Source organism: Cricetulus griseus, chromosome 5 (genome assembly GCF_003668045.3).
Source record: "Cricetulus griseus strain 17A/GY chromosome 5, alternate assembly CriGri-PICRH-1.0, whole genome shotgun sequence".
In the NCBI taxonomy this organism is placed as follows: domain Eukaryota; kingdom Metazoa; phylum Chordata; class Mammalia; order Rodentia; family Cricetidae; genus Cricetulus; species Cricetulus griseus.
The window spans coordinates 95078656-95094534 of record NC_048598.1 but is presented as its reverse complement, the minus strand read 5'-3'; positions in this window follow the sequence as shown (position 1 = coordinate 95094534).

The window sequence follows — 15879 nt, the reverse complement described above, 5'->3', positions numbered from 1 at the left end:
ATAAAACCTCACACACACATATTGGGAGATTTCAACACCCCAGTTGCACCAGACAGAAACTTAACAAAGAAACAAAGGAACTAATAGAAGTTATGACCCAATTGGGTTTAACAGACATTTATAGAATATTCCATCCAAACACAAAAGAATATACCTTCTTCTCAGTGCCACATGGAACCTTCTCTAAAATTGACCACTGCTGGTGGGAGTGCCAACTCGTGCAGCCACTTTAGAAATCAGTATAGAGGCTCCTCAAGAAAATGGGAATCAGTCTACCACAAGACCCAGCAATTTCACTCTTGGGCATATACCCAAAGGATGAACATTCATACAACAAGGACATTTGTTTATCCACGTTCATAGCAATATTGTTTGTAATTGCCATAACCTGGAAGCAATCTAGATGCTGGTCAACTGATGCATGGATGGAGAAAGTGTGGTATATTTACACAATGGAGTACACTCAGTGGCAAAACAACAACAACAACAACAACAACAACAACAACAACAAAACAATGGAATCTTGAAATTTGCAGGTAAATGGATCGAACTAGAAGAAATCATTGAGTGAGGCAAACCAGTCACAAATAGACAAAAATGGTGTCTTCTCACTCCTATATGGATTTTACACATAGAGCAAATGATTACCAGCCTACAATCCACACTGCAAGAGAAGCTAGGAATCAAGGAGGACCCTAATAGAGACATTCATGGTCCCCCAGAGAAGGGGAAAGAGGCAAATTTTCCTAAGCTTGGTGTTGGAGAGATGGCTCAGAGGTTAAGAGCACTGTCTGCTCTTTCAGAGTTCCTGAGTTCAATTCCCAGCAACCCCATGGTGGCTCACAACCATCTGTATTGAGATGTGGTGCCCTCTTCTGGCCTGCAGGCAAACATGCGGACAGAACACTGTATACATAATAAATAAATAAACTTAAAAATTTTCCTAAGCTATTTGGTGGCGAGGGGGGAGGGGAGAGGGAGTTAGAAGAAACAGAAGGGGAGAATAGTAGGGGAGAGGAGGACAAGAGCAAGTAGGAAGATCGAGTCAGGGGAAGAATAGAGGAGAACAAGAAAAGACATATTGTAATAGAGGGAGCCCATATAGGTTTAAAGAGAAATCTGGCACTAGGGAAATGTCCAAAGATCCACAAGGTTGGCTCCAACTGACAATCTAAGCAACACTTGAGAGGCTAACTTAAAAGCCTTTCTCCGACATGGAGTTTGTTGACTACCTTATATGCCATCCTAGAGCCTTCATCCAGTAGCTGATGGAAGCAGAAGCAGACACCCACAGCTAAACACTGAACTGAACCCTGGAACCCAGTAGCGGAGAGGGAGGAGTGATGAGCAAAGGTGTCAAGACCAGGCTGGTGAAACCCACAGAAACAGCTGACCTGAATAAGGGGTTGCTCCATGGACCCCAGTTTGATAGCTGGGAAACCAACATAGGAATGTTTCAGACCCCCTGAATGAGTATGTCAGTTTGGTGGTCTGGTTCATTTATGGGGCCTCTGGTAGGGTATCAGTATTTATTCCTAGTACATGAATGGACTTTGGGAGTCCACCCCACACAGAGGGATGCTTTCTAATCCTAGACACATGAGGGAAGGTATAGACCCTTCTCCAAATGATATGACAGTCTTGTAAGATCCCTCATGGAAGGCCTCACCCTCCCTAGGGAGCAGAAAGAGGATGGGATAGGGGGATAGTGGGTTTAGGGGAAGAGGGGAAGGAGAGGGAACTGGGATTGACATGTAAAACAAGCTTGTTTCTGAGTTAAATATAATAAGGAAAAAATAAGTACCCAAATAAATATATCACCATGCAGGTCTCAGGCTTGTCCTGATATTGTGAAAACCTGAAAACACGTTGGGAATTACTCATGTTTAGTTGGGCACCTTGATTTAATATCTCCACAGATTTCATACTTTGTTCTCCTCTGGCAGTTATGTTTAAATAAAAATATTGACCCTGTTAGTAAAATCCTCATGGAAATTATTGGTGGCTTGGGTCTGTTTCTCATACATCACCATATGTAAGAAGATTCCATAAGAATTTATTAGAACACATTGCTTAGAGAAAAGTCCACGGGCTTCAATCTGATTTCCAAATTACAAATTCATGCAGGTTGACATGGACACCAAAATTGTAGACGCCAAGGCAGTCTTAGAAATACCATTTCCCAAACATTTCACAGCCAGGCTGTCATTAGTATCCCAGTGTCATTTGATGAAATTGTTTTCAGTTGTGCATCATGTACAAGTTACACTTGCTAATCTAAGTCCAACCTCAACATCTTAATTAACATCACCTATGAAACAAGGTTCATGATTGGCCTTAAGGGTTTCTGACTGACAATAAGTTCAGCTTTTGTTTCCCAGTTTCTGCTCTCCTTTAGTTGGGTGGAGCAGGTGAGGATAGCTCAAACTCTCACTGCTGATCTTGACTGCCGAGCAGACTGCCAAACTAAAGAAGGGAGAATCTCAACATTTTCATATCTTCCATTTTCTTGAGTGTTTTGTAACAAATACAGGAGTGAGTTCTCTCCTCTTTATGAAGCTGTGCAAACTGTGAGTGTGCTGGTAGCAGCTGAATGGGGGTTTGGTGATACTTTTAAAGCAAGTCCTCAAGAGAGCTACTAAGAGTTACTAGAGTAAGTTATTTTCACTGAGACTGATACTCATCGAAGAGCCAAGAGTGAGATGGCTGGGTCTCTGGCAAGCATGTCTCTGATCCAAAGATCTGCTCAGTTTATTCTGCAATGGTTATATATTTACATTTCTCACCTTATCTGGTTTTCATAGTCTTGCCCAAGAAATTTATTTCCAGTGACCCTTGCTTGTCTTTGCTTTATATGAGAGTCATATTTGAGTCTTTGCATACATATCATCTACACAGTGTGCACAGACTTCCATTCTGTTCTTCCCAGCTCATTTTTGTGTCAGGACTTTTATTCCCAGTGATGTTCATCACTGAAGTTTCCGTAAAGACAAATGATCGAGAATCCTGTTGTTAACTAATCATACAGAGATAGTTTTGTCTCCTCATATAAACGGGAAATGGAAATCTATACCATGGATTCCATCATCTAAAGCCTCTGTTATTTCATTGGCTCATAAAAGGCAAACCCTACCAAATAGGATGTATTTCGTAGCAGACCACATATATTTATGAAGAGTACTATTGGAAATGCCATACTTTCCTGGATATAAAAACTAATTATAGAAATAGTGGGCGTCTAGAACATGGCACACAAGTGTTTCCCATACATATAATGTTTACAGATTTGTTCACATTATAGATCCCTTGGTTTCTTTGACTTTCACTGTAATAGCAGTGATGATGTGCCTATTTGTGCACACACCTGTCATGACTTTATCCATCTGCATTTGGTGGTCTGTGACAGTGTCTATCATTAAGGAGATCATTGTTTTGTCTTTTGGGTTCCCAATTTTGTAGATAGTATTTTTTTGTAGTCATGATTGGTTGGAAAACATTGTGTTGTTTTGGATTCATGTTATTAGCAATAATTATTTTTGAAGTGTTGGCTGAGCGATGTTAATCAACCATCACATCTCATGTGGAAACACAACTAGGGCTCTCTTCATCTTTTCCCACAAAGACCCTCTTATTTATATGTGGAGATTTCAGGAAAAATGTGTTACGTTTATAGGACAAAAGAAAGAAAGAGAAGGCAAAGAGCCCAAGAAAAGTTACAAGAAACAAATATAGATACAGAGTTCTACTATTTTTCACAACTAGAAATTCCATAAAACAATAAATTGGAGATCTTTCCATTTTCTGGTATCTTTAATTTCTTTCTTTAAAGATTCAAAGTTCTTGCTGTACATGTCTTTCACTTTTTTGGTTAGTGTTACCCCAAGGTATTTTATGTTGTTTGTGGCAATTGTAAAGGGTGATGTTTCTCTGATTTCTTTGTCATTCTGTTTATAATCTGTATATAGTAGGGCTACTGATTTTTTGAGTTAATTTTGTATCCTGCTACTTTGCTGAAGGTGTTTATCAGCTGTAGGAGTTCCTTGGTAGAGTTTTTCAGGTCACTTATGTAGACGATCATATCATCTGCAAATAGTGAAAGTTTGACTTTTTCTTTTCCAATTTGTATCCCTTTGATCTCCTTTTCTTGTTTTATTGCTCTAGCTAGAACATCAAGGACAATATTGAAGAGGTATGGAGAGAGTGGACAGCCTTGTCTTGTTCCTGATTTTAGAGGAATCACTTTGAGTTTCTCTCCATTTAGTTTGATGTTGGCTGTTGGTTTGCTACATATTGCTTTTATCATATTTAGATATGTTCCTGTTATTCCTGTTCTCTCCAAGATCTTTATCATAAAGGGATGCTGGATTTTGTCAAAGGCTTTTTCAGCATCTAGTGATAAGATCATGTGGTTTTTCTTTTTCAGTTTGTTTATATGGTGGATTACATTGATGGATTTTTGTATGTTGAACCATCCTTGCATTCCTGGCACGAAGCCTACTTGATTGTGGTGGATGATTTCTCTGATGTGTTCTTGGATTCGATTCGCCAATATTTTGTTGAGTATTTTTGCATTGATGTTCATGAGGTATATTGGTCTGTAGCTCTCTTTTTTAGTTGTATCTTTTTGTGGCTTGGGTATCAAGTAATTGTAGCCTCATAAAAAGAGTTTGGCAGTGTCCCTCCTGCTTCTATTGTGTGGAACAATTTTAGGAGTACTGGTATTAGCTCTTGTTTGAATTTCTGGTAGAATTCTGCAGTGAAGCCATCTGGCCCTGGGCTTTTTTTTTGGTTGGAAAGCTCTTGATGACTGCTTCTATTTCATTAGGGGTTATAGTTCGATTTAAACTGCTTATCTGTTCTTAGTTTAATTTTGGTAAGTATAATATATCCAGAAAATTGTCCATTTCCTTTAGATTCTTGAATTTTGTGGAGTACAGGTTTTCAAAGTATGACCTGATGATTCTCTGGATTTCCTCAGTGTCTGTTGTTATATCACCCTTTCATTTCTGATTTTGTTAATTAGCATGCTCTCTCTCTGTCTGCCTTTTGGTTAGTTTGGATAGAGGTTTCTCTATCTTGTTGATCTTCTCAAAGAACCCACTCTTTGTTTCATTGATTCTTTGTAATGTTTTCCTAGTTTGCAGTTTATTAATTTCAGCCCTCAATTTGATTATTTCCTGGCGTCTACTCCTCCATGGTGAGTTTGCTTCTTTTTACTCCAAAGCTTTCAGTTGTTCTGTCAATTCTCTAGTGTGACTATTCTCCAGTGTCTTCATGTGGGCACTTAGTGCTATGAACTTTCTCCTTAGCACGGCTTTCAGAGTGTCCCCTAAGTTTGGGTATGTTGTATCTACATTCTCATTAAATTCTAGGAAGTCTTTAATTTCACTTTTTATTTCTTCCTCAACCCAGGAATGGTGCAATTGGGTGTTATTCAATTTCCATGAGTTTGTAGGTTTTCCGCAATTTGTATTGCTGTTGAACTCTAGTCTTAAAAGTGTGATGGTGTGATAAGATACATGGGGTTATTTCAATTTCTTTGTATCTGTGGAAGTTTTCTATATTGCCAAGTATGTGGTCAATTTTAGAGAAAGTTCCATGTGGCGCTGAGAAGAAGGTATATTCTTTTGTGTTTGGATGGAATGTTCTATAGATGTTTGATAATCCCAATTCAGTCATAACTTCTGTTAGATCCTTTGTTTCTTTGCTACGTTTCTGTCTGGTGGTCCTGTTTAGTGGTTAAAGAGGGGTGTTGAAGTCTCCTACTATAAGTGTGTGTGGTTTTATGTGTGGTTTGAGCTTTAGTAATGTTTCTTTTACAAATCTGGGTGCCTTCCTATTTGGGGCATAGATGTTTAGGATCGGGACTTCATCTTGATGGACTTTTCCTGTGATGAGTATGAAATGCCCTTTTTCATCTCTTTTGATTGATTTTAGTTTAAAGTTTAATTTGTTAGATATTAGGATTGCTACACCAGCTTGTTTCATGGGTCCATTTGATTGGAAAATCTTTTCCCAACCCTTTACTCTGAGGTAATACCTGTCTCTGAAGTTGAGGTGTGTTTCTTGTATACAGCAATAGGATGGATTCTGTCTTCGTATCCATTCTGTTAACCTGTATCTTTTTATAGGCAGGTTAAGACCATTGACATGGAGGGATATTAATGTCCATTGATTTTTGGTTCTTGATTGTTTTGGATTTACTGTTGGTGGTGTCACTGTGTGTGAATTTTTGCCCTCCTGTTTCTTTTCCTGTTTGGTAAAGTTGGATTATCTATTGTCTATGTTTTTGTGAGTGTAGTTATCTTCGTTGGGTTGGAGTTTTCCCTCTAGGACTTTCTGTAGTGTTGGATTTGTGGATATGTATTGTTTAAATCTGTTTTATTTTTCATGGAATATCTTGTTTCAATCTGTAGTGATTGAAAGCTTTGCTGGGTACAGTTGTCTGGGTTGGCATCCATGTTCCCTTAGTGTTTGTAGGACATCTATCTAGGACCTTCTGGCTTTCAAAGTTTCCATTGAGAAGTCAGGTGTGATTCTGATAGGTCTGTCTTTATATGTAACTTGGCCTTTTTCCTTTGCTGCTCTTAATATTTTCTCTTTATTCTGTAAGTTTTGTGTTTTGATTATTATGTGTTGAGGGGAGTTCTTTTTGTGGTCCAGTCTATTTGGTGTTCTGTAAGCTTCTTGTACTTTCATAGACATATCCTTCTGTAGGTTGGGGACCTTTTCTTCTATGATTCTGTTGAATATGTTTTCTGTACCTTTGAGCTGTATTTCTTCACCTTCTTCTATACCTATTATTCTTAGATTTGGCCTTTTCACGGTGTCCCATCTTTCCTGGATATTTTGTGTTAGATATTTGTTGGACTTGAGATTTTCTTTGGTCGATGACTGTATATCCTCTAGGGAGTTTCAACAAGTCAGATTCTCTTTTCCATCTCTTGTATTTTGTTGGTTATACTCACATAGTTAGATCCTGATCTTTTATCCAGCCTTTTTATTTCCAGCATCCCCTCATTCTGTGTTTTCTTTATTGCTTCTATTTCAGCTTTCATGCCTTGAACTGTTTCCAGTGCTTCCTTCACTTGTTTGGTTGTTTTAAAGAGAGAATTACTTATTTCTTGAAGTTTTTTGTTTGTTTTTTTCTTCTATTTCTTTAAGAGATTTTCTTGTTTCCTCTTTAATGGTCTTGAACATCTTCATCAAGTAGATTTTTAGGTCTGTCTCTTCTTCCTCCGTGTTGTGCTTTTCAGATCTTGCTGATGTGGTGTCCCTAGATTCTGGTGGTGTCATATTGGTCTTTCTGTTGAGTGTGTTCTCATTCTGCCTTCTTCCCTTACCTTCTTCCAGTCAGTGCAGGTGGGGTTTCTCTATCTCCTCTTGTCACCCAGTGGTGTGTGTGGGCCAAGACTTCAATGTCTGCAGATATGGATGGTCTTGCCTCTCCTGGTAGTCTCCTCACTCAGGAGAGGTTGGGGCAGCAGAGGGGGGAAGGAAGAGTAAGGTATTTCCAGACTCATGGGGGTCCTTCCTGTCTGGTCGGGTCCACTCTATGCAGGTGGGTTCGCTCTCTGCAGCCGCAGACCCAGCGAGATCCTGGGGTGATGGGGACCTTGGGCAGGAGTATAGCTCCCCATTTTCTTCTTCTTATTGCTATTGTTAATAATAGCATAGTGAGTCCAGGTAGTATTGTTGATGGGCAAATTTGTATGGGGCCATGGACTGTGACATTGAAGATTTTTTTTGTTGCCTGTGTTTTCTCCAAATGTGTCCCTCACTCTCCCAGTAGCAATCTATTTCAAATATCTCCTCAGCCAGTGTATAGACCACATGAGGTCCTACTTCATCCACACTGGAATTTTAATTGGCTTGAACTTGCAGAGTCATTCTGTAGATACTGTATTCTGAACTGATGTGTACATCTCTTAGGTCAAGTCCAGGAGAAAGAATTTCACAGTTCTCTTTGTCCCATTATTTATTTTATTTTGTTTTTATTTCCTTATTTTTGTAAAAAATTATTTATTCAATTTCATTTTATATTCTAACCACAGTTTTCTCCCCACTCCTTCTCCCACAGCACTTGCCTCCCTCCCAACCCATCCACACCCACTCCTCCCAATGGGTAGCAGATCCCATGTGGAATCAACAAAGTCTTGCACATTAAGTTGGGGCAGGTTCAAGCCCCTCACCCCTGCATTAAGGCTGAATATAGAATCCCACCACAGGTCATTGGCTCCCACAAAATAGCTCATGTGTCAGGGATAGATCCTGGTCCTACAGCCAGGGTCCCTTCAGATGGTCCAATCTTCACAACTGTCTCCCACATATGGAGGACTTAGTTCAGTACCATGGAGGATCCACAGGTGTCAGTCTGGAGTTTGAGTTTCCACAAGCTTGGTCAATCTGTTTCTGTAGATTTCAACAAATTTTGTGTTTTTTGGATAAGGTAACACATGTACACAATTTATTATGATCATATTCAAATCTATTGACTTATATTCTTAAAAATCCCATTGACACCCATCTGCTTAACTAGGATCTTTAACATGCTCACGGCTCTTTTTAGTGACCCACTAAATTTTACAAGGGTGTTTAATGAAAATGGTTATTTTTATGTGAGTACAGAAATTTTCTCAGGGACCTATTACTCCACTGAAGAAGATGACTCCTCCTATATAAGCAACAATTTAAGGTCAATTGCTTGTCAAGACAATATGCGTCCTTATAAGCCCCTTTCTCTGAATGTCTGATACTGAGACCTTGTTCCTGTCTTATATACCTCCCTAATGCTGGATTAAAGGTGTGAGCTCTGTTACTCTTTTAGACTGATTCAATCTCATGTATCCCTGGATGGCCTTGAACTCAGTGAGATTCATCTACTTCTTAATCCTGAGTCCCAGGATTAAAGGGCTACACAAGGATTTCACCGCCTGCAACCTGGATCTTAAAGCCCCTCTGAACCCCAAGAAGCACTTTGTATATGGATGGCTGTTGAATGATGGGGGAAGTCCTTCTGTGTATATGTTTTTCTTATTGGTTGATGAATAAAACACTGTGCGGCTAGCAGTCAGGCAGGAAGATAGGCAGGGCTGTAGATGAGGAGAATGCTGGAAAGTGTAGGAAGAGAGGAGTCTCAATGTGAGCCCAGGAAGAGAGGATGTGTCTGGTGTTCTCCAGTAAGCCAAGACCATGGGGAAATACATAGATTAATAGAAATGGGTCAATAATTGAGACAGATCTAGGCAAGAAGAAGCCCTAGCCACCACCAACAGTTTAATAATTAAAAAAATAAGCCCATTTCTCTTCAGAAGGGAATGCTGAAAACTTGAACATTCTATAGTTATATTGTGCCTATATACATCTGTTTAATTTTCATATTTGTATTTGCTATCTCATATCAGGAACACAGAATTTAATAAGTTATACAATAATCACAAGTGTTGAAGTACCCACTGTAAAAATAATCAAGGGATACTCTCTCAGCCTAGATACAGGTGAGAGGGCCTTGGTCTTGCTCCAAATGATCGGACAGACTTTGATGATTCCCCCCATGGGAGGCCTCACCCACACTGAGTGGATGGTGGTTGGGATAGGCCCATGGTGGGGGTAGTGGGAGGATGGCAGGGAGAGGGAACTGTCATTGATATGTAAAATAAAGTTTTGAATTTAAATAAAAATTATTAAAAAAATAAGTACTCTTAAAAAAAGGTTAATGTTGTGTTTTCTGAAACTGAATTGATAAAGGAATGATGATAGTAGGTCATGTCATAAGAATTTTACTAGTAATATCAGGAAATAATATTATTTATTTGAGTTCAGAAGTCCATATTTACCCAAGTACTGGGAAATGAAGGAGAAAAATATATTTTGAAATAAGCTTCAGTAGTATTCTTATTATCTACAATGTTTAGAAATCAGACAAGGGACTCATCGCAGACCAGGTGAGCCACCCCCTGCTTTTACCCAATTCTTGTCCTAAGTGCCATTCACCCAGATCCCTCCAGGCTTGTCCCTGCTTGAAACAGACACGCCCAGGCAGGGAGGAGCTCCCTGAATCTGGCTTGGTACAGGCCACTCTTCCTTCCCTTTCCATCGACTCATCTCAGACCAGGTGAGCCACCCCCTGCTTTTACCCAATTCTTGTCTTAAGCGCCATTCACCCAGATCCCTCCAGGCTTGTCCCTGCTTGAAACAGACGCGCCCAGGCAGGGAGGAGCTCCCTGAATCTGGGTACAGGCCATTCTTCATTCCACTCCCAGTGACCGATCCGCCAGGAGGCCTAACTCCTTCAGAGTGAGGAGGCTACGAGGAGAGTAAAGACCATCCAGAGCTTCGGACATTGAATTCCTGATCCACACACAATACAGAGTAATAAGAGGAGATAGAGAGATCCTACCTGCACTCACTGGAAAAAGATATGGGAAGAAGACAGAATAAGAACTCGCTCAACAACAGAAAGACCAATATGACACCACCAGAATCTAGGGACTCCACTCCAGCAAGACCTGAAAAGCCCAACATAGTGAAAGAAGAAGAGATGGACCTCAAAAATTATCTCAGCAAGATGATAGAGACCTTCAAAGAGGAAACAAGAAAATCCCTTAAAGAAATAGAAGAAAAAGCAAGCAAAAAATTACACGATATGGAGGAAAAGACAAACCAAAAAATTCAAGAAATAAACAAATCTCTTAAAGAAGCTAAAGGAACCCAAGATAAAACAACCAAACAAGTGAAGGAAGCTCTTGAAACAGTTCAAAGCATGAAAGCTGAAATAAACACAATAAAAAAAAACACAGAATGAAGCGATGCTGGAAATGGAAAGGTTGGATAAACGATCAGGATCTAAAGATGTGAGTATAACTAATAGAATCCAAGAGACAGAAGAGAGAATCTCAGCTATTGAAGACTCGCTAGAGGATATACATTCATCAACCAAAGAAAACCTCAAGACCAACAAATCCCTAACACAAAATATCCAGGAAATATGGGACACCGTGAAAAGACCAAACCTAAGAATAATAGGTGTAGAAGAAGGTGAAGAAACACTGCTCAAAGGTACAGAAAACATATTCAACAAAATCATAGAAGAAAACTTCCCCAACCTACAGAAAGATATGCCTATGAAAGTACAAGAAGCTTATAGGACACCAAACAGACTGGACCACAAAAAGAAGTCCCCCCGACACATAATAATCAAAACTCCAAATCTACAGAATAAAGAAAAAATATTAAGAGCAGCAAAGGAAAAAGGCCAAGTAACATATAAAGGCAAACCAATCAGAATCACACCCGACTTCTCAATGGAAACTATGAAAGCCAGAAGGTCTTGGATAGATACACTACAAGCACTAAGAGAGCATGGATGTTAACCCAGACTTCTGTACCCAGCAAAACTTTCAATCATTATAGATGGAGAAAAAAAGATTTTCCATGACAAAAACAGATTTAAACAATACATATCCACAAATCCAGCACTACACAAGGTTCTGGTAGGAAAACTCCAACCCAAGGAACATAACTACATGCACAAAAACACAGGCAATAGATAATCTAATATTGCCAAACACAAAAAGAAGCAGGAGGACAAAATCCACACACAATGACACCACCAACAATAAATCCAAACCAAACAAGAACCAACGAACAATGGACATTAATATCCCTAAATATCAATGGTCTTAACTTACCCATAAAAAGATATAGGCTAACAGAATGGATACAAAGACAGAATCCATCCTTCTGCTGTTTACAAGAAACACACCTCAATTTCAAAGACAGGCGATACCTCAGAGTAAAAGGATGGGAAAAGATTTTCCAATCAAATGGCCTCAAGAAACAAGCAGGTGTAGCAATCCTAATATCTAACAAATTGGACTTTAAACTAAAATCAATCAAAAGAGATGAAGAAGGGCATTTCATACTCATCACAGGAAAAGTCCATCAAGATGAAATCTCAATCCTGAACATCTATGCTCCAAATACGAAGGCACCCACATTTGTGAAAGAAACATTACTAAAGCTCAAACCACACATAAAACCACACACACTTATAGTAGGAGACTTCAACACCCCCCTTACGCCACTAGACAGGACCACCAGACAAAAACTTAACAAAGAAACAAAAGACCTGAAAGAAGTTATGGCCCAACTGGGGTTAACGGATATCTATAGAGCATTCCATCCAAACTCAAAAGAATATACCTTCTTCTCAGCACCACATGGCACCTTCTCTAAAATTGACCACATAGTAGGCAACAAAGCAAACCTCCACAGTTACAAAAGAATTGAAATAACCCCCTGTATCTTATCAGACCACCATGCATTAAAGCTAGAATTCAGCAACAATACAAATGGCAGAAAACCTGCAAACTTTTGGAAAATGAATAACACCCAATTGCACCATTCCTGGGTTGAGGAAGAAATAAAAAAACAAATTAAAGACTTCCTAGATTCTAATGAAAATGCAGACACAACATACCCAAACTTATGGGACACTCTGAAAGCAGTCCTAAGAGGGAAGTTCATAGCACTAAGTGCCCACATGAAGAAACTAGAGAAAAGTCACATTAGAGAACTGACAGAACAACTGAAAGCACTAGAGCAAAAAGAAGCAAACTCACCAAGGAGGAGTAGACGCCAGGAAATAATCAACCTGAGAGCTGAAATCAATAAAGTAGAAACTAGGAAAACATTACAAAGAATCAATGAAACAAAGAGTTGGTTCTTTGAGAAGATCAACAAGATAGACAAAACTCTAGCCAAACTCAAAAGGCAGAGAGAGAGCACACTAATTAACAAAATCAGAAACGAAAAGGGGGATATAAGAACGGACACTGTGGAAATCCAGAGAATCTTTAGGTCATACTTTGAAAATCTGTACTCCACAAAATTTGAAAATCTAATGGAAATGGACAGTTTCCTGGATAATCACTTACCAAAATTAAATCAAGATCAGATAAACAGTTTAAATCGACCCATAACCCCTAATGAAATAGAAGCAGTCATCAAAAGCCTCCCAACCAAAAAAAGCCCAGGACCAGATGGCTTCACTGCAGAATTCTACCAGAAATTCAAACAAGAGCTGATACCAATACTCCTCAAACTGTTCCACACAATAGAAGCAGATGGGATATTGCCAAACTCTTTCTATGAGGCTACAATCACTTTGATACCCAAGCCACACAAAGATAAGACTAAGAAAGAGAACTACAGACCAATATCCCTCATGAACATTGATGCTAAAATACTCAATAAAATATTGGCTAATCGAATCCAAGAACATATCAGAAAAATCATCCACCAGATCAAGTAGGCTTCATCCCAGGGATGCAAGGATGGTTCAATATACGAAAAACCATCAATGTAATCCACCATATAAACAAACTGAAAAAGAAAAACCACATGATCATCTCACTAGATGCTGAAAAGGCCTTTGACAAAATCCAACATCCCTTCATGATAAAGATCTTGGAGAGAACAGGAATAACAGGAACATATCTAAACATGATAAACGTGATATACACCAAACCAATAGCCAACATCAAACTAAATGGAGAGAAACTCAAAGCTTTTCCTCTAAAATCAGGAACAAGACAAGGATGTCCACTCTCTCCATACCTCTTCAATATTGTACTTGAAGTTCTAGCTAGAGCAATAAGACAAGAACAGGGGATCAAAGGGATACAAATTGGAAAGGACGAAGTCAAACTTTCACTATTTGCAGATGACATGATAGTCTACATAAGTGACCCGAAAAACTCTACCAGGAAACTCCTACAGCTGATAAACACCTTCAGCAAGGTAGCAGGATACAAAATTAACTCAAAAAATCTGTAGCCCTACTGTATACAGATGATAAACTCAATGAGAAAGAAATCATGGAAACATCACCTTTCACAATATCCACAAGCAACATTAAATATCTGGGGGTAACACTAACCAAAAAAGTGAAAGACCTGTACAATAAGAACTTTGAGACTTTAAAGAAAGAAATTAAAGAAGATACCAGAAAGTGGAAAGATCTCCCGTGCTCTTGGATAGGCAGAATTAACATAGTAAAAATGGCAATCCTACCAAAAGCAATCTACAGATTTAACGCAATCCCCATCAAAATCCCAACACAGTTTTTCACAGACATTGAAAGAACAATACTCAACTTTATATGGAAAAATAAAAAACCCAGGATAGCCAAAACAACTCTTTACAATAAAAGATCTTCTGGAGGCATCACCATCCCTGACTTCAAGCTCTACTATAGAGCCATAGTTCTGAAAACAGCTTGGTATTGGCACAAGAATAGACAAATAGACCAATGGAATCGAATTGAAGACCCAGATATTAACCCACTCACCTACGAACACCTTATTTTTGACACAGGTGCTAAATCCACACAATGGAAAAAAGATAGCATCTTCAACAAATGGTGCTGGCACAATTGGATTCCGACATGCAGAAAATTGCAGATTGATCCATACCTGTCACCATGCACGAAACTTAAGTGCAAATGGATCAAAGATCTCTCCATAAACCCAGCCACACTGAATCTTCTAGAAGAGAAAGTGGGAATAACCCTTGAACAATTTGGCACAGGAGAACGATTCCTGAATATCACGCCAGAAGCACAGACACTGAGGTCTGCAATTAATAAATGGGACCTCCTGAAACTAAGAAGCTTCTGTAAGGCAAAGGACACAAGTCAGTAAGACAAAACGACCACCCTCAGAATGGGAAAAGATCTTCACCAGCCCCAAATCTGACAGAGGACTGATTTCCAAAATATACAAGGAGCTCAAGAAGCTAGCCACCAAAACACCATACAATGAAATTAAAAAGTGGGGTGCAGAACTAAACAGAGATTTTTCAACAGAGGAATCTGAAATGGCTGAAAGACACTTAAGAAAGTGCTCAAAATCCTTGGCCATCAGAGAAATGCAACTCAAAACAACTCTGAGATACCACCTCACACCTGTCAGAATGGCTAAAATCAAAAATACCAATGACAACCTATGCTGGAGAGGTTGTGGAGAAGAAGGAACACTCCTCCATTGCTGGTGGGAGTGTGAACTTGTAAGACCACTTTGGAAATCAGTATGGCGGTTGCTCAGAAAAATGGGAATCAATCTACCTCAAGATCCAGCCATTCCTCTCTTGGGTATATACCCAAATACTGCATGTCCATACAACAAGGACATATGTTCAATCATGTTCATAGCAGCATTGTTTGTAATAGCCAGAACCTGGAAGCAACCTAGATGCCCCTCAACTGAAGAATGGAAAGAGAAAATGTGGTACATTTATACAATGGAGTACTACTCAGCAGAAAAATGCAATGGAATCTTGAAATTCGCAGGCAAATGGATGGAACTAGAAGAAACCATCCTGAGTGAGGTAACCCAATCACAAAAAGACAAACATGGTATGTACTCACTCATATATGATTTTTAGACATAGAGCAAAGGTTTACCAGCCTATAATCCTCTTCCCCAAAGAAACTAGAAATCATGAATGACTCTAAGGGATAAATGGACCCCAGGAATGGGAAGTGGCATAAACTCCCGAGCTAATTGAGAGCATGAGGGTAGGGGAGTGGGTGCTGCCACAATAAGAACACAAGAAGAAGAGGAGAGGAGAAGAAATGGAGGAGCAGATATATTGAGTTGGGGGAAGAATAGAGGAGAGAGAGCAGGATGAGAGATACCATATCAGAGGGAGCCAATCTAGGTCCGAGAAGAGATCTGGATCTAGAAATATCTCCAGAGACCTACAAAGATGACACGATCTGACAGTCCAGGCAGTGGAGGAGAGGACAGCCCAGAAGCCCTTCCCCTAGAATGAGAGTGATGACTACTCTCTATGCTATCCTAGAGTCCTCATCCA